This window comes from Strongylocentrotus purpuratus, unplaced genomic scaffold (assembly GCF_000002235.5).
Source record: "Strongylocentrotus purpuratus isolate Spur 01 unplaced genomic scaffold, Spur_5.0 spur5_scaffold_19, whole genome shotgun sequence".
Classification (NCBI taxonomy): Eukaryota; Metazoa; Echinodermata; class Echinoidea; order Camarodonta; family Strongylocentrotidae; genus Strongylocentrotus; species Strongylocentrotus purpuratus.
The window spans coordinates 6,027,105-6,044,081 of record NW_022145604.1 but is presented as its reverse complement, the minus strand read 5'-3'; the positions used below and the strand labels follow the sequence as shown (position 1 = coordinate 6,044,081).

Genomic DNA, 16,977 nt, shown 5'->3' with positions numbered 1-16,977 from the left:
TCTTCTTTTCTCTCTCCCTCACATCTATCTCTCTCTCTCTCTCTTTCCCTCTCCCTCTCTCTCCATCTATCTCTCTCTTTGTGTGCTATGCCTCTTGTTCGCAATCTGTGTAATATGCTGTGCGATCACTCTAGCTGCTTATTCAATATAGTTATAAAAAAATGTTTGTCAGTTTGCTAATTCGCTTATTTTTCTCGAGCTATTGCATCACGAGGTTTACTCTTTAAAATATATATCAATTTTAATTTTTTTTTTAATTTTCAATTCCTAAATTTAACTTTTACTTAAATTTACTTCATTTTATATTTGTATTTAGTTATTGTTATATTATGTTATTTATCACGCTCGTCGCATTATTTTTCAATGTATTTTATTCAATTATTGATCTTAAATCCGCTTTCCTTTTACTGTTGTAATTGTATAATTTGTATTGCGTGTTATTTTGAATTGTATATATTTTGTATATGATTCCTTTTTATGTATGCACGAACTTGCAGAAGAACAGCCGTTGGCCTAAGCTAGTGATCCGCGTTGAAATAAGATAAAATAATTGGTAGTCATCGTCGAAGTCCTTTATCACAACCGATGGCAGTTGAAGTACAAACTCTTTCTCTTGAAACTAATGGCAATTGGATATAAAGAGATGCGAGACGCTCGGGTCCACAACGACTACGAGTTTGACTTGACTATCATCTTCTACGATGACGACGAAGAATGGGTTCGTCAACAACTCCAACCAGCTCTAGAAGAACGGCTTCCGCAGTTCAAGAGGAATGTCTTCGGTGATAAAGACCTCGTCATTGGTATGCACTACCTGGACGCCGTCGACTACGTGGTGACCCATAGTTACAAAACACTCATTTTACTCAGCAGAGCCGCTGTACACGATCGCTGGTTCATGCTCAAACTCCGCACCGCAATGGACCATGTGAGCGACACCAACACCGAATTCGTTGTCGTGGTCTTTCTTGAAGACATTCCTGACGAGGATATACCATTCTTGGCAAGGTTATATTTAAGTGACGGCAGACCCTACCTACATTGGACCGAGGATTTGAGAGGACTCGCTTTTTTTTCTGGAATAAACTGGTGAAAATTCTTACCATTAATCTCAGGACCAATGACTTGATCCCCAACGAGTAATAACGGTCTGACTCATTTTTGAGATAGTGTGATCCATTCTACATTACTGTCCACATCTTAGATTTTAGTATATCTGGATCATGTATTAAGTTAATAGCCCTACTATAGCTTGAATTAGACTAAATATGAAGTGGCAAACACATCTGATGTCAATTTATATTCGGAAATCCATAATATATGTGGTCATGCATAAATTATGATCCACCAAATGACCAAATACCTTGGTTTTGCTTTATGTGCAGTATACCGGTTTATGAAAGTAATACTGACAATAACTCTTCATCTTACTCTAGACCAGGGATTCCCAAAGTCCGGACCGCGGGACATGTTAATCCGGACCGCCGGGGAGGCTATTTCATTTTTGTTTTAATCTTAAAAGGGCAGGGGGCAGAATCAACTATGTCCCTATCTTTGTGATACCAAATTAATATAAGTTCAACCAAATGGGTAATACGTAGTGTCAAAAATCACCGCGCTGCCAAAATGAAAATTTTCCCATGAATTATGTACTGTACACATGGCAGAATCGTCACTTCGCAGATTTTGTGCATATTAATTTAGTAATCATTCAAAAGCCATTCGAGACATAGCTTTGAAATGGCATGGACTTATTCTTTATGAGATACCCTATCAAGATGCCAAGTTTAATAATTTTTCGTCATTAATGACTAAGATTCCAAGGGGACAACCACGCCCCCCTCCCCCCCCCCCCCCCACCCCCACCCTGGCCTTGGCTGAGAGCTCGTGTTTTGATTGGGTTTTGGAAACAACATCAGAAGTGAACTGAATTGTGTACCAAAATAACCCAGTCTTTGTAGGGTAAAGCTGTATAACAATAATGCAGGCGCGTACACAGGGGGGGGGGGGGGGGGGGGGGGGGGGGGGGGGGGGGGGGGGTTAAATTCCCCCTTTGGTAATTTTTTTTGTGGGGGGGGTAAACCCCCTAAATTTCTCTAAAACCCCCCCCCCCCCCTTTTGTTTTGTTTTTTGTTTTGTTTTTTTTTTTAAAAAAAAATTTAAAAAAAAAAAAAAAATTCCCATGGTTGACCTAAAAAAGCTGACCTGACCCCCCCCCCCCCCCACGGAGCAAATGTCAAATTTTCAAATTTCGAAAATGTGTCCTCTTACCCCCCCCCCCCCCCCCCCCCCCCCCGCTTATTCAGCGGCTGGCTGAGTCGTTGCGAAATTTTCGGCCCGATTTATAAATGTTAAACCCCCCCCCCCCTTGAAAAAATCCTGCGTACGCGCCTGCAATAATGTATACCCTTTCTTTGCCGCTCGCCCCCCCCCCCCCTCTCTCTCTCTCTCTCTCTCTCTCTCTCAATTTCTATCTCCACCCTTACTCATCTTACATCACTCTGCCTAGCGTTCTTGATCTATTTCTCTCTCCATTCTAGTCTAGTTCTGGATGGACCCTTTTTTATTATTTTTATTATTTGCCAACTATAAGCGTTGTGCCGAATGATAGCGCGATCCTTAGTGACGGCGCGATCCCAAGAACCGGTCCGGAATCGCGCCATCACTCGGCGTAACGCTTATAGTTGGCGAATCATTTAGCATCAATTCTCGTTTGCAGATTTGTTCGATATCAAACAATAATTTGTAAAACCGGACGCACTTATGGTAATTTTGCCTGAATCCTTATTTACCTCTTGATATCTTTTAATATTTGTTAATAGATTTTGTTAAAGGTCCCTTTTAACTCAAACACGTATTTTCTACGAATATTTACTTTAAACTACTTTTCCCCCGACTATTTTGTTGAATAGAGGAGGCACTTCTTCTGAGGTTCATATTTCCGAAAATGAAATAGGGTTCATAATTCCACAAGTGAAATTAAAGGATTCGTTATTCAGAAAGTTCGTAATTCCAAAAAACGTTATCTCTGTCACTTTTGGAAAAATGAACGTTATTTATTTTCGAAGTTACGAACCCAAATTCATTGTCGTGATTATGAACCCTGTATCATTTCGGAATTAAGAAATGTGTATCATCGGGATTACGTATCTTAAGAATAATGAACTTTTTGAATTAAGAACCTTAGGAATAACGACATGTAACCGTTAAAGGGTACCTTTAAAATTCCGTCGTCAAGCACTTGTCAATCAAAGTATGCCCGCTCAATATCGTGACATTATGTTCAAAGAAATCCATCTCCATTAATAGTGCGGAACTTTGTTTACTCTACGGATATAGAGGATGTTTATTCAACAAAGATTGCCCTCCGAAAAGAAAAATGATGGCAATTCATCATTACGACTTCGCATTTCGCTCTAATCGCTTCGAAATTGAGCAAACATGGGCGAAAAGGAAACCGGAACCTATAATTCGTTTTTTTGTGTGTGTGGTTCGATTCATATATTTGTCAAGAGAAATGACGTATGAGTTAGCCCTCTTGCACCCCCACCACATCCACCCCCATCCACTAGGAACCATACATCAAATATATTCGTGGCCTGATATTTAACAGGAGGCGAATTGCGTACTAGTTTATAAATCTGATACCCATGTCTTGTTTTAAGAGTTTAAAAATATATTGCTATAATACACATGTCCTATATAACAATTTATGTATATAAATATTTGATTACTAACTGCTCTCTGTTTTAGCGGACATCCTTTTTTCGTATCGACAACCCATACCGACGCCCCCCCCCCCCCCCCCCCCCCCCCTCTCTCTCCTTCATCATACCTCCGCCTTGCCAAGTTAACCAAGGGCGTTGCTCCAAATGATCGGGGACATTTGCTTCGTCTTGATTATTACTAATATATTTTTTTTCAATTCAATTTAAAGTATAAATTATTTTAACAATTTCTCATTTCATGTTTGTAAGATACTCATTTTAATAGTTTTATACATAATTACATGAATAGTTTGTGAGAGTATATTTACAGTTTTACACAAGCAAGAAGGCTTTATCCTCCCAAACCATATAGGTTTGTGTCTGGTTAGCCTTATTTATCTAAACTAATTGTGACGAAGTTACTTTTGAGCAACAAAAACTAAGGATAACTGTAATTATGATGATGATGATGATGATGATGATGATGATGATGATGATGATGATGATGATGATGATAATGATGATGACGGGTTATATAGCACCGGTGTTGATGGGCGCTCATGGCGCTTGCTCTACAATTAATGTCTCACAAATTCAACATTCATCATCATGGTCAGTTATTTTCCATTAGTCTTTGTTGGCATTAGTATACTCTCTAGGACTAGATGACATCGTAGCGGGGAACATGAAAGCATTGAGGCCTGACATGAATTGTGGAAAGTTATTCCACAGCTCTTTTCAGGAAAGAAAAGTTCCCTGAAAAGTAACCTAATGCAACCTCTGAATAGAACAAGTCCGGGGGGGGGGGGGTTCAAAGTTTCCTGCAAGTGCCAATCTTCGTTCAACCTAATTTATCAATTCTTGCCTCAGCTCCTTACCAATATCATTCATAACGTCAAATTATGATACCACCCTGATGTCCCAATTCACCCCCATCAGTTGTAAAAGCTACCACTTTGTGTGGTCCCTCTCGTTACCCTATCAGGCTCTGGTAGTGGTATAGGGGTGCAGAAGCGCACCCCTGCCCAGATCTGTCCTGTCTCAAAGTGACAGACAGATATGGACGCGAGATATGACATAAACGAGCAGTCGTCACATAGATAAAAACTAATCTCAAGAACATTTATGATTCCGTCTAAATAAAGATGGATGAAACGTTTTATGGATCGGTTTGACGCACAATGTATTCCCCTTTGCAGTTATCGTTACTATCATATTTTGGCGTCTCTGAAATAAATATCATCTGGTTTCGCTTCTTGATATCAGTATAATAGAGTGAGATTAAATGTCGATTTGTATTAACACACGCAATGTACGTCTTTGTTATGTGAAAACATCGATAAGACCGAAGTTGGATTCTATTTTATCTTTTGAACTGTGTTAACTTTGACTTTAAAAAAAGAGAAAAGAATATGAATGCTAGAGTTTATCTAAATATTCAAATTATAGATGGATGCACAAAGCTTGCCTTCAAGATATATCAGCTACATGGTTGTGAAGCTCTGACATGTATGTCTTCATGAAAGCACCCCATCTACGATACTCCTAGGCTTAAAGATTCGTTCGTTTAGTTCTTCTTTACGTCTTTTATCTTATTCTATGCATATTTCATATTATTGAGGCCTTTTACCTCCAGCACTTATCTTTCATACTGGTACACGCAGGTCCTGTTTTACATCAAACATGCCCCCTTGTGGTCCTAAATCTATAAATGTTTGGTTTCCCGGGTCGAAATAATATTACATGTTTGGATAATTGTTGTTGCCCTCTAGGAATGGACCCTGTTTAGTCGCCCTTCCCACTCACACAGTCAAGAAAATCAGAGTTATCTGTATGAAGAATCTGATATTGGAATACTGAAGAAACAAAATCTCATCGTATGCATTCTACAATAGATTACAAATAAAATGGGCGAAAATCACGATAAATATGATTATTTTAAGTGAAGAAACGTAAAGAAGTGGGTGTCTTTTATATATATATATATAGTGCACAACGTCACGTGATTGAGGAGTGTATTGCAGGGCGATTCTGTGATTTTATATACACCCCCTTTCTAATTCAAAGTCCAATCATTCTGATTGTTAAAAAAAAAGTTCGGGTCAAATCAGTTTCATAAATAATGATAATATATTCTTTACATCTGCAGGTTTATCTGAACTTTTTATGCAGCATCCCCTCAACTCTGGAACAATTTACCTCAATGTATAAAACAAGCAGATTCAACAGACAAATTCAAATCCATGTTAAAAACCTACTTTTTTGTTAAATAGCCTTTTTCATTTCGTCGGCGTTTACATGAACCGTCGAATCCGTCCACTGAATTCTAAATCTTACTTTCGAGAAAAAACGCGTTTGAAAGTTTGACATCTTCCAACAGCGCTATGGCGCAATGTACGATAATTGCTATTGATAATTTTTAGATAGTGTGAATGCCTGAAACCAGCTTATAATCACCATATAAAAAACTAATCATAATTTTGAACGATCGTCGAGTAATGATAAAATAAGAATGATGATGTAATTCCGCACTACGCCTTTTCCACCGAAAGTGGCAAACGGAGCGCATTCGACGGTTCATAAAAACAGAAAGTGAATACGCGCAGCACAAAAGCGCTGAATGCGCATGGATTCGTCGGTTCATGCAACCGTTCTTGCTCGTTTAATACACGCGCCCAATGCGGGTCATCGAACTTTTAATGTTGAACTGTTCGAGCTTACCTATCGAGTAATTTGGTTTTGGCCTACTACTTTCATTTTTCTTAATGAGACTTTAATTGATAAATGAATAATTCAGGAAATATCAGGACTTCATAAACATTTCCTTAATAGTGATCTCCCTTCAAATTTTGTTCCTTATAATACTAGTATTGTTTCTGTTTCAATTTGTCTAATTAGCCGCCCTACCCCCCCCCCCCCATCACATCTTGTTTCCCCAATCGTTTTCTATATAATTCATCTTTATATGGAGTTGAATTCAACCACTTATTGAATCATTGCATACTGCTTGGCCTCTTGATCATACCACTTCATTATTTTCTTTATCCTCTTTCTGATTTCTCTTTCACTTTTCTGAATCAATTTTCGCTCACACACCCTCGTAATTTGGATATTTTCATGATATAATTCCATTTCCAACACTCCTACCTGATTGTATACCATCTCTCTTCAAAGACCTTGATTTATATGAACTAAATTTAACCATAAACTAAACAGATTATTGATATCGGGCTTGACATGTAGCATCTACTTCTAGTATAGGAAATAATCCTGAACTGAAGTTTGTAACCCCTTTTCCTGAAGTATGACAGGTAGATTACTACAATTATGTTGGAACATTGTATATATGTTATCAAATAATAACTAAACACAACTAAATTATATTTTCACATCTAAACTTTATTTGACATCAATCTTAAACACACTAGATAAAGCTTAATTAATAATCAATTATAACAAATTACAACTCTTTGAGTAATAACAACTGTGGCATTGATACTACTGACGATTGTAGTGCGAGATAATCTAAAACACATCATGATCCTATATATTTAGGTAAAGCAACAGGACAATTTTTGAGTGTTACACATATTTGATGAATAAAATAAATTCAATTCAAATCATGCGCCATTCAGTGTACTTATTTTCTTGGGCTACATCATGAATTCAGCACAAGTTACATAATATTATCATGAGATTCAAAACGATTTGAGTAAAGGTCAAATAAAGCTCTGCATTAAAGTGAACTGGTAACAATGTTCATGATTTCACAAGCAGTGAGCTGAAATAACAAGTCAGAAAGTTTAACTTTTCCAGTTCAAATCAGCTGCTGACCTGGTATACTATACCTCATATTGTCCAATAGGTAATGCACAAGAACAATGGTTTTCATGAAACCATTTAACACTATTCACACATATATTTTAAGTGAAGATATGTTTTTTGAAATTATTTGTATTTACAGTGCGTTATTCCTTCATCAAAAGTTTTAGAAACAGTATCACGATTTCAAAAAACTCTCTAATACAATGCCGCCAGTTCACTAATTGTTATTAAATGCCCCTTGTCAATGCCCCTTTTGGTAACTTTGCCTTGAACTTGTACTGATCTTCAACACCTAATATAAATAACCACTTAAAGAGGTAATGTTCAACACAGTAAGGGCTCAACACGATGTATGATCATGAACCCAACACTATACATAAGCCCATTAAGCCGGCACCCATTGGCACCAAAACAAATTGAACATCCTTGCCCAACTGTCAGCTATTGTAGCTTTAACCAGATGTGACAGCTTGAAATATTCTATTTTACAATAGTGGGCAAATAGCAAAAGATAATCAAAATAACTTGGATATGAATCATAATTACAACATGCAAGCATGCTCCATCGTTGTAACCATAGAATCATGAAAGGTTTTACATTCATTTGCATCAATTTATTGACAATTAAATTAGGCTGAATCTTTTATATTTTTCATTCATCACTTTGCTTTTTATAATTATGAAATTCTTAACCTTGAAATCTTGATGTTCTTACAGGTGTAATAATAATAATATTCTGCTTTTATATAGCGCATGATACATCAATAAAACGATGTGTCTAAGCGCTTTACAGATATATATATCATTACCTAGTCATTGGATTTAGGCTTGCCCGCACACAATGTATGCACGTTCTCCACTCCCTGGTGAGCATTCCGCCCAGTCCCCATTTTACAAACGCACACTTGCTCATCCAACTACATTAACTTTTGCATCCTACCGGGTACCCATTTAACACCTGGGTGGAGAGTGACAAATGTAGATTAACATCTCGCCAACCGACATTAGTGCTGCAGCAGAACTTGAACCCTGTACCTTGTGATGTGCAGTCGGATGACTTATCCACTAGACCACAACACCTCTATGATGAAAGTAAAGTTGAGTTATCACATTCCTGGAATCTGGTGGTACATGTACAAGAGACTGCGGCACAAAGCAAGTTCAGGACATCGACTCCACCTGAAAATAAAATAAAAAGATAGAGATATAGGCATAAATAAAATAGACAAAAAATCAAACTGCATGTGATGTCTTGCCTGCACCTCGCAATTTGCCTATTAAGTATGAACACTTCCAATTGATATCTAATAAGAAATTTGGTAGCATTCGGCCAAGTTGACTAAAAACAGGTGAAATGACCAACCACTGGATGGCAACACTATTCATTCACTAAAACATAATTGATTTTTGATCTTGGTGATGAAAGTCTTCCTCATAATTTTTGGGTGCAGGTTTAATGAAATTCGGACATATACTTTTGAAATGAGAATTTAACAAAGGTTATTTTTTAAGCAAAATATAACACAAGTGACCATAATTTACCTTTGACCACGACCTTGGATATGAAAATTCTTCCACATATTCTACATGTATGATCCTTAATTATGACAAGTTTCATCAAATTTCTTCCACATAATAAAGTGATGCTTGATAATAGGCCATTTTTGTAATGTAACCAAATTTATTGCATAAGTCTTTGTGAAGTGCCTCAATACATGTTATTTCATTCACCTAAAAAGAATAATAGTATTTCAATAGACAGAATCCGAACTGAACACATTAGTTGTTGCCAGGCTGGACAAACATTATGGCTTGACCTACCTAGCAACACTAAATAAATGCAGTTTGTCTTCTGACTATTGAAATACTATCATTCTTATAAGTTGAATGAAATAACTTGTACTGAGGCACTTCACAAAGACTTATGCATTAAATTTGGTTATATTACGAAAATGGCCTATTGCTATGTGCAATTTTCATCAAATTTGGACATAACCTTTTGAAATGAGAGTAATTTTTAATTTTTGATGCCGCGGTAGGAAAAAGCGGTACCTATGTCTCACTCTAGCTATGCAGACAAGACAAAAAAATCTTCAGAGAATCATGACAATTAAATAATGACTCTGTAAATCACTCTGCTATCACAATTATTCTTTTGTTGAACAAACAAGACATAAAGAAGACATAAAGAAGAAAAAAAAGGTCAAACTGAATTACTTACCAGATCACACAGCACTCTTCACCAGAATGCAGCTAAAGGTCATGCCAGGATTTCTGCGAGAAACTTCCAACTATCTATTGCTGGAAAACAAATGAAAATTTTCAAAAAAAAATAATTATTTGCGAAGTTGACCCGGCCGGGTCTTGTCATAGATTACAGTTGAATTCATAAACATACCGTTTCACTGGTTCTGAGATAAAAATTGGATAACTCGTATAAATTAATTCCATAAATTTCGCCTTTGGAATTACGCAATTTAAATTTTAAAAACTTTACATAGAAAAGAAATATGTATTTTTTTTCTTCTGTCTGATTTTTTATTTCAATTAGATCTAAATCAAGAAAAATGGGGGAGAAATTTTTTGTACCAGAACTTCCAGAAGTAGTACAAAATTGGTAGCAATCGATCAATCTACCCCCATTGTGCGAGCTGTAAAAAGTACTGTCTACATGGGAAATGTTGGAAAAAGTCTGTTTTATTACAGAATGACCCATACCAGACGGTTATTTCTGTCTACGGTAACCCAAACCATGCTAACCCAATCCTGACCTAAACTGAAGTAGTCTTACATTCTTAATAATCACCAACCTAGACCGAAAAATCAGGTCAACGTCGCTATTGATAAGGACCGCTATTCATAAGGGCCGCTATTCATAAGGCTGCTTTTCATAATTTGAGAAAAGGGTTTCTATTCATAATACTAGAAAAGGGTCGCTATTCATAACACGACAAGAGGGTCGCTATTCATAACACAAAATGAGGGTCGCTATTCATAATACGGAATGAGGGCCGATCGCTATTCATCAGGATCATTATTCATAATCGAAGAAGAGGGTCACTATTTATAACACGAGAAGAGGGTCGCTATTCATAATACAAGAAGAGAGTCGCTATTCAGAAAACGAGGAGAGGATCGCTATTCATAAATTTTAATGAGGGTCGCTATTCATAATAGGAGAAGAGGGTCCCTATTCATACAAAAATGAAAGTCAGATAAGCAATAAACAAAATGATAATAAAGAAGCAAAATGGATAGGGGACACCCCATGACTGTGGCATGGGTGCAGGGGGGGGGGGGGACGCCACATGGCCCCGAATATTTGTAGAAAATATTCAGTGAAAACATACATTTTTTTTAAAAGAAAAAAAAGGCATGCCCCAATAAGATATGTGACCCATCATCCCGGGCCCTAGCCCCCTCCCCCCCCCCCCCCCCCCAATCAGTCTGACCAAGCTGCACGATTCGCCCCACCCACCCTGAAGTATTTCCTTGGTACAAGTGCATATTGTCGACAATTCTCGTCCAAGTAGTTCATAGATGGCGTAGCCTGTGTGTGTTTCATTGGGGGAGGGGGTGGTGGGGGTGTAGCACCGTTGGCATCAAGGGGCTGATCTAACATGTCCCTAATCCTCAGCAAAGGAAGGAAGCGACAGAGAGGGGGTTATAGGGACTTAAGTTGTATACTATATTCAAGCTTTTCGTAAATAAACAATATTACAAGTAAGGAGGATTTTCAAGATTTTAAGCCATATAAGATATGATTTTATGACCTTAAGGCATTATGGGAACGGTGGCCTCCCCTGTATCATGTCTTTTTAAAAGCATATTTTTCTTTTCAGCTTTGATAATTATATAGACATCCCCATAATCTAGCAAATATATTTCCCCAGCTCCAGTGGGGACAAGAGAAAGGAAAACAAAACACACCCATAATCCTATCGTAATTTGTCCCCTTTGTGGGAAATCTTGCTCCCCCTACCCCCCCCCCCCCCCCAAATGAGAGTCAAACTTATGAACATTTATTTTGGTGACAATTAAGACAATACATTTTACAATGAAACAACCTCAGCCTCCCCCCCCCCCCCAAAAAAAAAAAAAAAAAAAAAAAAAAAAAAAACTAAATAAATAAATAAATAAATAAATAAATAAATAAATAAATAAATAAAAAAATAAATAACTATAAATGTCCAATATCTGACTGTCCGAGTTGTCATCATATAGGCGTAGGCGGCATGGGGGTGGAGGGTGGGGCTGGATATTTCATAATTAAAATTAAAATTTTATTGATTTAAAAAGAATTTGTGAATGTATGGAGAGAAAAGGTGAGTAGATCTACACAAATCACAGACCAATTAAGACTGTTGCAGTTTGTCACAGTATCATCAGGACAGAGCCATTACCAATACCAGCCAGGCCCCTATTTCTATTAGTTATTAGCGTTCCCGCACAGAAATTGTACCCATGACATTGTACACATAATTTTTGGAATAGAATACTCATCTTTCTATTACAATAATATCAAAACAAAACAAAAGGCAAGGGATTCAAAAAATGAATGGTGCCACAATTATTTGCATACTAAGTTAACTAGCACTAACAGTAGTTAGATCTAAATCTAGACAAAATCTAGTCACTAATTTCAAAGTTAAACTCATAGGCTTAAAGCACCCTGACACTTCCACGATATTGGTTTGCGCATGGTTTGCCCATTGTTTCATGTCACGTTTTTGCCATAACAGGAAGCGTTTGCGGAACATGCTGGAGGATGATCGAGGCTAATGCGGGACAAAGCTTGAAATTTGTGGCAGAATTTTCAAAATGTTTAAAATTTTGGCACAACAAATTTGGTGGACGTCTTTCGTGAACACTTCAGGAATTATGAGTATCCTATACGTATTCTACCTGTGTCCATACTGACTGGTGCGTGCCAATGCCCGAGTGACACGCATGTTTACGACTAGTTCACGATGGATTTACGAATAAATTGCTCATAATTTGGGCATCGGCTGTGGATACTTCCCGCAGTTTTCACATTACTTGCGCACTGTCTACGCACAGAAAACTAAGGAAAACAGGAAAAGAAAAAGTGACCGCTGAAAGCATCTTCTCCTTCTTCATCAAGATAATCTGCCTCCTTCAATACTGAAGATTCTTGCAGATGCCGTATACTCGGCCTGATTGGGGTGTGCAGATGGACCATTACACCGGTGTTTCCCCCTACTCTTATACGAAAAGTGCAATGGGTTCTTAACGTGCAAGGGTGGTGACTCTTTTGTACACGGGACCTCCATTTAACGTCCTATCCGAGGGACGGAGTGTTTTCCACTTGACATAACCTGCGTCTATGAACAAGGGAAGGGGCACATTAACACACAATGCAGACATCAGTCATCCGCCTCGGTGGGAGTCGAACCCGGGATCTTTGGTTCGACAGGCAGACGCTTTACCGACAGAGCCAACTCGCCTCCTCACTGCTTGAATAATAATGGCGTGAACAATATTTAAGTATGGCGTATATGCAGGAATAAAAATTTGTGGAAGTTTCAGGGTGGCTAAACTCTTATTTGACTTAGTCTAAACTCTAGTTTAAAATAAAATGAATAGTAGGTCTAGAGTCTAGTCTAGTGAGTGACAACCATGACCAACACCATGCATGCAGCATAGATCTAGTACAATTAATTTCAACAGTTAATAGTCTACCCATATTTTTAAAAAAATAGGGAAATGATAACACATTAGACTTAGATTTAAGATTCATAGTACGAACAATCGTCCGTCTCGACTTGGACCTATATTGTCCATTGTCCATTGAAATTGATTTTATCTAAATCTCTAGATTTACTAACATCTAAATCAACAGGTGGGACAATCAGAGTTTTGAGTTCGAAATATCTGCTTAAATGTGTTATAAATTGATATAATTTAAGCAGCGACTTCAGATTTTCATTAAATTCATGCATCTAATCTCATAAAAGTCCAACTAGGTACACGAAACACAGTTTACTTACCAATTTTTACATCCCGTTCAGACGATGCTACAGATTCGACGGTTCATCGTCTGCTAGAATTGAAGGAGGGCGGGTTTCATGAACCGTCGAATGCGGATTCGTCGGTTCATGCAAACGCTCCGCGCAACGTTTCGTTTTTAGTAAAAATATAAATATGTTTTTGTCAAAAAATATCTCAAATCAGCATCTGAAAATTTGTCAGTAGAAAGATATCATAACAATCAAATTATTATGGAAAAAAAAATATTTTGAAAAATTTGCCAAAAATCGACGGATTCGACGGTTCATGTAAACGCCGACGATTTGCATATACAGCCCCCTCGATTGTCCACTATCTATTATGTATAACTTAATATTTGGCTGTAATTCCTTCTATTTCTATTTTTCTTAAGCGCTTAGAGACATATTTTGTGATAAGCGCTATACAAATGTTGTTAATTGTTACGCAGTGGCGTAGCCTGAGCCCAGCTATTTAGGGGGGGGGGGATTTTTATCAAGGGAGGGGGAGCTGGGGTTAGTGATTGAAATGCGAAATATCAAGAGAGTCGAGATAGATGAGAGTGTGGAAGAAGATGTACTCCCTCTCCAATCTTTTTACCTAGCCTTTTATCTTTCTTCATCTTGTTTTGTCTTTCTCCTTTTTCTCCTTTTTCGCCATTCGATTGGGGGGGGGGGGAAGTGCCTCCTGTATCTACGTCACGGCCTGGTAGAAGAAAAAAAAAGGGGGCGGTACGATTTTTGAAAGAATATGAGAAAAAAGTGGTAGTGGAAAGAAGAGAAAAGACGCCATCGTGATCGTCGCCTATTTCGCGAACCGACACACGAAGTTAACAGATACAGAAGAGGATTGGGAAAATGGAAAACTGGTTAATTGACACTGGGAAGTGTGTGTATCCGTCTGATAGATTTAAAAAGTAGTATTTGAAGTAAACGAAATTATTAGAATTCTTTCTTTTTTTTATATTTGAAGATGAAAGCGTAATGGTGATAATCATAGGGCTGCAATTAAAGTGCGGGTCATGACCTCGAACAGAATTAAACAAAAACAAAAGCGAAATTGATAGAAGGAAAACAAAACGAGAATTCAAGTTCTGACGGCCATGGCAAAAAAAAAAAAAAAGAACAATCATGGTTTAACCAAAGAAATATATGCGCATTTCAGTGGTGATGGTGGTGGTGGTGGTGATGGTGGTGGTGATGTTGGTGGTGATGGTGGCGGTAGTGGTGGTGGTGCTGATTCTGAAAGCAGTGGAACTACTTGACTATAGGGATATGTATATGTGCGGATTATTATGCTAAGCAAAATGAAAGAAAACTAGAAGGAGATAGACAGAGGATGAAACGTGAACAATTAAAGTGTGGTTGAATACAGCCAATGAGAGGGGAGGGGTGTAGAGGTATATAGGGGTTGATATCCATTGACATGATTGATGCCGCAGACAACAGGACCACGACGTCGATTGAAGAGTGCATCTGTCATGGTGGTGGTAGTGGTGGTGGTGGTGGTGGTGGTGGTGGTGGTGATGTGGTGGTGGTTGTAGTGGGGGTAGTAGTTGAGATGGAGATGGTGGTGCACATAATTATGAGGAGATGTAATAATACCGATGGTGAGCAAAATAAAAGAAGAAAAATAGAACGGGTAGAGGTGTATAGGCCATATTTAAGTTAGTCCAAGATCCACTGATGATGCAGGCAAAAAGACCACAAAGTCAATGGTGGTCGTTTTCTTGTAAATTAGTATGTAATGTTTTGTTTTGTACTTGTTTAACCTTCTTTGATTATGTATACTTGTATATCACTATTGGATGCTCCGTTTTATCAAGCCATTGTTTTTTCCATCCACACTTATTCTTATTTGTTATGATTGCATGCTTTGTACATTTGATTTTAAGTGGTTGAAGAAAAAGAACTAATCTGAACTTGGATTACGGAAGCAGGTGGACCAAAGAGTTGCTGGAATAGTGCATCGTTCATCTTCCAAGAGTAATGGTGGTAGTTTGAGAAGTTGAATATAAAGAGATGTATGAATGATTAAAATTAAGGCCCCCCCCCCCAACAAAAAATAAATAAAATGATAATAATAATAATAATTTAAAAAAAAATTAGTCAACATGAAATGAAAAGTAAAGTAAAGGGGCAGAGAGTTAGAAAGAGGGGTGTAGTGCTTGGGATGCATTGATTACGAGGGCAATAGAACCAAAAGGCTTGGTAGAAGAGTGCATATTTAGTTGTGATGGTGGTCGTTTTAGACCAACATCGCCTGCTGATACCAGTCTCCTACCGGCGGAGGAGAGTATCAAGAAAAACCAGTCTCTCACGGCAGTCCTAATTCTAATCAAAACTCTGACAAACGAGGTCTGATTGACTCACACCGGTTCCACTGTTTATCGTTGAGGGTGTCATGCAGAGACTCAGTCTTGACAGCCAGTCACGTAAATTTGAAGAATTACAGAAACATGACAGAAGAAGAGAGTAGAAAGTAGAAAGCCCGGGGGAGGGGGGGGGGGGAGAGAGACAGAGAGAGAGAGATAGAGAGAGACAGAGAGAGAGAGAGAGAGAGAGAGAGCGAGAGAGAGAGAGAGAGAGAGAGAGAGAGCGGGAGGCAGACAGACAGACAACCCGGGTGTGGGGGTGGGGGTGGTATGGGTGGAAGGGACACGCTAATAAAAGCCAACCCAAATTACAAACAAACAAACAAACAACAACGAATAATGAAATAGACGATTGTTTTATTTAGCTAATTACCAATAGTAAATCAGTCAGTTCGATACTTACATTAAATGTTTCGAACTTGCACAGACTAATGAATGATATATGATATGATGGTCGTAAAACAAACTTTTTTTTTTGTGCAGAGGTTGAATTTCACAGAAAAATTCAAGAAATTCAGGCGCAGACGACTTTTCAGTATGTTAACCAAACCAACATCAGGCGAGCCTACATAAAATGTGTTGCTATATTCTAGTAAGCTTACATGTATGCGAAAATCATGTGTAATTTATCCCCATATCTGATTTAATATTGATTTCAAATCCATCTTAAAAGCAAGTTTCTTTGACACACCATGTTAGAGCGATATCGTACAAGAAATAGTGCCCTAAAAATGTGCAACTATACTGTTAACGCATTGATTAATATTCAAAGGTTTGAATAACGCATTGATCATGACGCATCCCATTCGTGCGACGCGGACATACGTCAAGCGATTGAAGCCCGTTGCACACGAAGTGTCAGTAGGGACTTTTATATTTGCACGTCGACAAAGTGGACTGCTTCGGGGGACTGCTACGTGTGACGTCCTTTTAAGGCACAGTGCCTTAAAAGGACGTCACACGTAGCAGTTCACTATGTCGACGTACAATCTATAAGCCCCTATTTACCTGACGTACGGTGGCGTCAGTGACTGGTGCGGCTTTTCACACGTCGTCTGAAAT

At 38.1% G+C, this 16,977-nt stretch overlaps 1 long non-coding RNA gene across 1 annotated transcript; it reads right to left on the bottom strand.

Annotated features, from left to right (window-relative positions):
• Positions 1–8,195: 8,195 nt before the first annotated feature.
• Positions 8,196–13,755, bottom strand: LOC115925981. The gene is made up of 3 exons (XR_004064908.1): positions 13,544–13,755; positions 9,754–9,833; positions 8,196–8,711 (listed from the first exon to the last, which is right to left on the bottom strand). It is a non-coding gene; the product is annotated as an uncharacterized LOC115925981 (long non-coding RNA).
• Between the last annotated feature and the right edge of the window lie 3,222 nt (positions 13,756–16,977).